We start from the raw sequence: 6,210 nt of genomic DNA, 5'->3' as shown, positions 1-6,210 counted from the left end.
ACCAAGAATCACAAAGGTGACCCAGAGAGGCCAAGGAGGGGGTGGGCAAGACCTCTGGGAAGCAGTGAACCCCCAGCTGCAGGGAGGGGCAAGACAAAACTGCTCGAGAAGACAGCGAGCGAGGGGACAGATCCAGGGGCCTGGGACAGGCGAGGTGGGTGAAACACGGGGTCTGGCTCTGCAGGGAAGGCGGCTCCTGGGAGACAGGGGCGGCTGAACTGCACGTGGGTGTGGTGGCAGCTGCAGACGTTCAGGGCCAGAGTCCCGATCCTCACAGCCACACCTGAGGCACTGGGGCTTCTGTCAACTTGACGTGACAGGAAGAGCTGGGGACGAGGATCTGGAGGCCAGGTCTGGAGCAGAACAGCTGGCCAGCAGTGATGCACACAGTGACACTTGCTTCCTCTCCTGACGAGGGAGCTGAGGTGGACAGCCCTGTGAGCCCCAGTCCGTGGCATGGGGACATCTTCCAGCATCCGGGTGCTCTCCGTCTTGTCAGTTCCAAACCCACCCTTCTTCTCTCTGCACAAAGACAGGGGCTCTGCCAACCGTGCTGCTCCCTGTATCACTCACTCATCTGGCAGGGCCTGCCAAGGCCCTCCAGTAACTTCCTGTTTCTTCCTGAAGGCCTGCTGCTTCCTGTGGGCACCTGGCAGCTGTCTCCGTCACTGTAGCTAGGCTGACCCCAATGTCTGGGTTTCCAGTGCTCACAGAGGCCACCCCATTGACCCCCCAAAACTCTTGGTGCAATGTGGTTGCCCTTGCAGTGACCTCATGAGATGGGACTGTGAGAGGTGATTGGGCCAAGGGGCTTCTGCCCTCCCAAGCAGGTCATGGGAATGGCTTTGCTGTAAAAGCAGCTCCTTCTGGCTGGCTCCTCTGGTCTCACCCTGTGATGCCCTCTGCCATGCTACACAGCAGAAAACCCACATTCTTGGACTTCCCACTTCCAGAACTGGGAGTTAAGTGAACCTCTCTTCTTAATAAATTCCCCTGTCTCCTGAATGTTGTTATAGCAACAGAAGACAGACTGAGACACACTCCCTCCTTCCTGTCTGGTCGGGACCCTGCTGGGATCATCATTCAAATTGATGCCAGCACCAACCATGCAGTGCCAGCTTCTCAGAGCTCTGCTTTCAGCCCCGTGACTCTTCACCCCCGTGGATGCAAACAATCCCAGCCTCTTTCCTGTGCTCCCCCACCCTGGAAGTGGTGTCCACTTCTGGCCCGACGGCTTTCTCTTTGCCTTTTAAGTTATGTAGGTAACATTCCTTGGAGCCAGCTAAGGATGACTCAGGAGAAATTCTCCTTGTTGGCATAATCCATGTGGTCTGATCACTGCCCAGACCCTGCATGGTCACATTCCTCCTGCCCTGTCCCTCTCAAAGTGTTGTGATGGTGGCCGTCACGAGGTGGCCACTGACCGCACTCAGTCAGAAACAACCCCTTTCCTCCAGTGGCACCAAGAAAACTTTCCGGCTGGCTCCCCTGATGAACCCTCTTCTGGTTTTTCTGGCCCATATTAGATCCCAAGGCCCAGAAGGCAATGCCTGGCCTGGACAAGGGACTCCATCTTCCTGGACCCAGGCTGCAGTCACTCTGATGACCAGGCTGAAAGGGACCAGCAGGACAAGCTGCACTCTGAGAGCGGAGGAGGCACAGGTAGGGTGGGTGCCTCGCTGTGGCTGGTTGAACTGAGACGGAAGGTCGGTGGGCTTTCACAGGTGATGTAGGATCTTTGACCAAAGATCTGGCCTGGGCGTAGCCTGGGTTTCCACGACACTCACCTCTGGCCCTGAGGGAGGAAACTACCCAGTCATACTGGTGCAGGTATGTCCAGGTGGTGCCTAAACCATCCCACTACCACCTCTGCCCACCACCTCCCTGGGCCATGCCAGGTAGCAGCTCCACATGCAGAAAGGGGACCAAGGACCAGAAGCGACTCATTGCAGGAACTCGGGAATTGACTCCGAGTCTTTTGTTCTCATGTAATGCTTGGTGGGGTTGGAGGGGGTTCCTGAGCATATATGTGCATGAGAGAGCAGGAGAGACCCCATCCCAGCAACCAGAATTCAGGCTGGGCCATCGTCCCATGTCACTGGCACTCTGTCATCCGTGACTCTAGCCCAGATGCCACCAGACACACGAGCCACAATGTATAAACAGGGCACATGCTGCACCCCTGCAGCTGTGGAGTCTGCTCTCAGGCCAAAAGGCGATGAGTTCGCCAATTTAACTGTCCGGAAATGCAGCACGATGTGCATCCAAAGACGGCTATTTGCTAGCTCACTATTGCTTGCCTCTGCTTATTTGTTAATGTTTAAATTTTCTCAAATTAATTTTCGGGTGGGAATGTTTCGGGAAGGTGGGCTCAGACTTCCTGTCAGGGAAGTGCGGTCTTGCAAGTTTGCAGCTGCTGCTGCAGAAGGGTCCCTGCTGGGCCGAGCAGAGTTGGGAAGTCACTGTGGGGTGCTGTTACGGGCTCCATGGCAAAGCATTTGTGTAAGGTGTTTGATCCCCAGCACGCAGGCAGCAGGAGCAGACTACAGCAGTTTGAGAAACATAAAAAAAGTAACTGCTCACTGTGGTGAACCTAGGAAGGCCCAGACTGTGGTAAAGCTCCCACTCTGAGTGGCAATGCTGAGTAGCAACCAGAGTTCCAGCACCTCAGCTTTGTGGGGGACACAGTCAAACCCCGGCAGATGCCGCACCCAGCCTGGAGGAGGATGCTCCCAGCTATCCTGTGCCATGTGAAAAGAAATGCCCAGATCTGGGAGGAGGCGTGAGTAGAGAGAAGCCAGACCCGCCACACCGGCTGCACTGAGCAGGGGGAGCTGAACTTGGCGACTGTCCAGGAGATCTGTAGGTGACACATACGTACTGTGTGTCCGGGTGCTCTTTGAGTTCTGCTTTGAACTAGGGTTTTGTCTATCTGCTTTTGTGGCACTGGGGACTGAACTCAGGACACTGAGCCATATCACCAGCCTTTTGTGTATATTATATTTTTGTTTTCACTTTTGAGATAGGGTCTTACTAAGGCACTAAATTGCCCAGAGTGTGCTCAAACTTGTGATCTTCCTGCCTCAGCCTCCCAGAACTCTGGAATTACAGATATGTGCCACCGTGCCTGGTTTGAACCAGTTTTAACACCATTTTGTTGTGCTCCTTAATTAGGTAAGATCCGTCTGATCCTTGCTTCTTTGTACGTGAATTGAAGTGGATTAATTTATTTTCTGAAAAAAATTCCCCTTAGCGTAGATGACAAGGGTCCAAATTTAAATACCTTACTCAGAGTCGAGCTTAAAAGAGTTAGTTTTCTTATTTATTCAGTTTTGGCTTTTTGAAACAGGGTCTTGGTATGCAGTTCAAGCTGGCCTTGAACTGCATACTGGTCTACACTCACGTAGACCAGTCTAGCCTTGACCTCACAATGACCCTCCTGCCTCAGCCTCCCAAACTGTTTCACATCAATTTACAAGTGTCCTGGCCATGTGATTACTTTAACCTCTTGGGGACTCTATGGTTTCTCGGTGGTTTCTCTGTTGTACTGAAGACCTTAGCCTTCTCCTCTATACCTTGGCTCTCCAAACAGAGTCAGACATACAGAAGCCCCAAGGAGGCCCTCAGACCTGTGAACTTGGAAGATTTGAAGAGCAATCCTGGACCAGTTGCTTAGCTGACCTGTGACCTACTGCAAGCCATTCAGTCCCTGTTGGAATCTCCTTGTACTGAGGAGAGCCAGTCCAAAGAGCTCAGGGTAGGAGCTCCTGTTCCTTGTCACCCGGCTGTCATCGGAGGAGGTGGTCGTGGTTCCAGGACCTCCATTTGCTTCCTAATCCTTCCCCTCTACCGTAGTTGGCTGTAATGGTCACACTAAGGCCACGTTAGTCAATTTTCCAGTCTGGTGACTAACACCAAAGATAAATCAATTTAAAAAGAGGAAAGAGGGCCAGGGCTTTAGCTCAGCAGCACAAGTGCCTGCTTCGCAAGTGCAAGGTCCTGAGTTTGATCCCTGATAGCAAAATAAAAATAAATCAATGAATAACAAATAGAGGAAAGATTTATTTTGGCTCACAACTGCAGATGGTTATTGCTTGACCTTGGTGCTTTGGGCCTGTGGCAAGCCGGAGCGTCACTGCAGCTAGGGCCTTTGGCCATGTGACAGCGCAGTGCTTACATCTCAGAGACTCGGGAAGGGTGGAGGGAGATGGAGGACGCACATGTGTGTTCAAGACTGCAAGATGTGTATCGCGGCTAACCTGCATGTTTAGCTCTTGAGTGTCCCCCAAGGCCTGTGTGATGAAGTGCTAACGGGTGGGGTGTATATGTGGAGACTTTCACGGTGGGCCTGGGAAAGGAAGTTAGGTCACCTGGGGGCGTGACCTGGAAGGGGATCTTAGGGTCCTGGCCACTCCTTTCTCTCTCTTTTACTTGCTGACTGCCACAAAGCAAGCTGTTTCCTGTACCCCAGGCAGGCCCTGGCCTCGGCATCCTCTCTCACCTCAGGTCCTGAGCACCAAGGCCAAAGCAACCTCAGACTGCAACTGTGAGGCACAACACATCTCTCCTCTTTCTAAATTGGTTTGTCTTGGATGTTTGTCGCAGGGGTGGAAAACTCACACGGCCTTAGTATGGTCACGGTAATGGCCATGGCTGTCCTCACCCCAATTACTGTAGCAGGGTGGGTGGGAGGGAGAACACAGGAAGTAAACGTGTGACCACTTCCTCTGGTGAGAAGCTAAGGCAGCCCCCACCCTCCCCTCTGCGTCACTCCCAAAGCCAACAGCAGCTGTCAAGTTCACCCTTGTGAACTGCTGGCACTTTCCCAGGGCAAGATGGGGCCAAGCACCTGCGCCACAGGAAGCCATTCCCAGGATCCTCGCACGTGCTCCGGGGACTCCCAGCAGGTTTACAGCTGCAGGATCACTCTGGGGCCAGCCACCTGGACGTTACCCGGGACGACTTGCTCAGCCAACCAGGCAGGTACAGGATGCCCACTTGGCACTGGCACAAAGAGCAGAGGGCAGGGCCTGGTCTCTAGCCGTGCCCTCACCAGGAGAGAGCCTGCAGCATTCCAGGGTTGAAGGAAGGCAGATGTGGTCAAGTCAGGCACTTGGCCCTTCTAAATCAGAACCCAAAAGGGTAAGGCCAAGAGGGGTTTGTTTTTAAAACCTCCCGCAGGGGCTCCGGGGCAGGGGGGGGCAGGCAACCTGGTTTGGAAACCACTCTTGTAAAGCAATCTTTTTATGCACAAGGACGAGCTGATGCCACAGAGGTGTTTGGTCAAATTCGAGGTCACCTGCAGCCTCTGTCAGGTACATTGTTCCAAGGGGCCAGGTTTGGGATGGGGGTGGTCTTTTCTTGGAGGGGGGCTGCAGGTGGGAGCCAGGCCAGGGGCTAAGGAGGTGGAGAGAGCTCTTTGCTGCACTCTAGACCAGAGCTGGCTGTGGGCTTTCGCTTGAGCCTGGCTGAATGGATAATTAAACAGATAGCAAAATGGGAAGCCATTTCACACCCCTCCCGGGAGCAGGCTGGGGAAGATAATATGCTTTCCTGTCATCAGAAGGCACAGGAGGAAAACCAACTGGGCCTGGCCCTTGGCCATTTAACAATATTGCTTTTGTAAACAAGTTGAAAAATCCAATAACTATAAAACTTATGGCATGTCCTTAGCAGCCTGCCGCTGGTTCCTCATAAATGGATGAGCGTTTCCAAGTCAAGGTGTTCTAATTAAACGGCACTGTTCCGGGGTGGCGAGGTCATCCACCGTGAGCTCTGGGCCTGGCTAGCAGCCCTAAAGGGTCAGCGCATTTTGGGGAGTTATTGTGCCGGTTGGTGGCTGTGTGACAACGCCACAGCCTGCATCCTCCTGTGTCGATGTCCGCTCCCGGCCGGCAGGAAGGACACACGACAAAGTCTGGCAGTGGACAATCTTTTCTTTTATTTTTCTTCTCCGTACAGCCTGCCCTGGGATCGCTCCCAGCCGAAGCCTCCTCTGGTCCGCTCCCCGCGGCTCCTTCCGGGCTTCGCTCCGAAGCCTCTACCGGTCCGCTCTCCGCGGCTCCTTTTGGGCTTCTACTTCCGGGCTTCTTCTTCCCCCCAGGGGTGGCACCAGTATATATACGGATACAGTGTCCAATCATGTTAAAGTAAGCAAGGCAAGCTGATTGGCTAACATCATCAGTTGCCAGGCAGACTATATTGTTGAGC

This window comes from Cavia porcellus, unplaced genomic scaffold, assembly GCF_034190915.1.
Source record: "Cavia porcellus strain 051 isolate PalLab524CR breed Dunkin Hartley unplaced genomic scaffold, mCavPor4.1 scaffold_10, whole genome shotgun sequence".
NCBI classification, from domain to species: Eukaryota; Metazoa; Chordata; class Mammalia; order Rodentia; family Caviidae; genus Cavia; species Cavia porcellus.
This window is presented reverse-complemented; position numbering follows the sequence as displayed.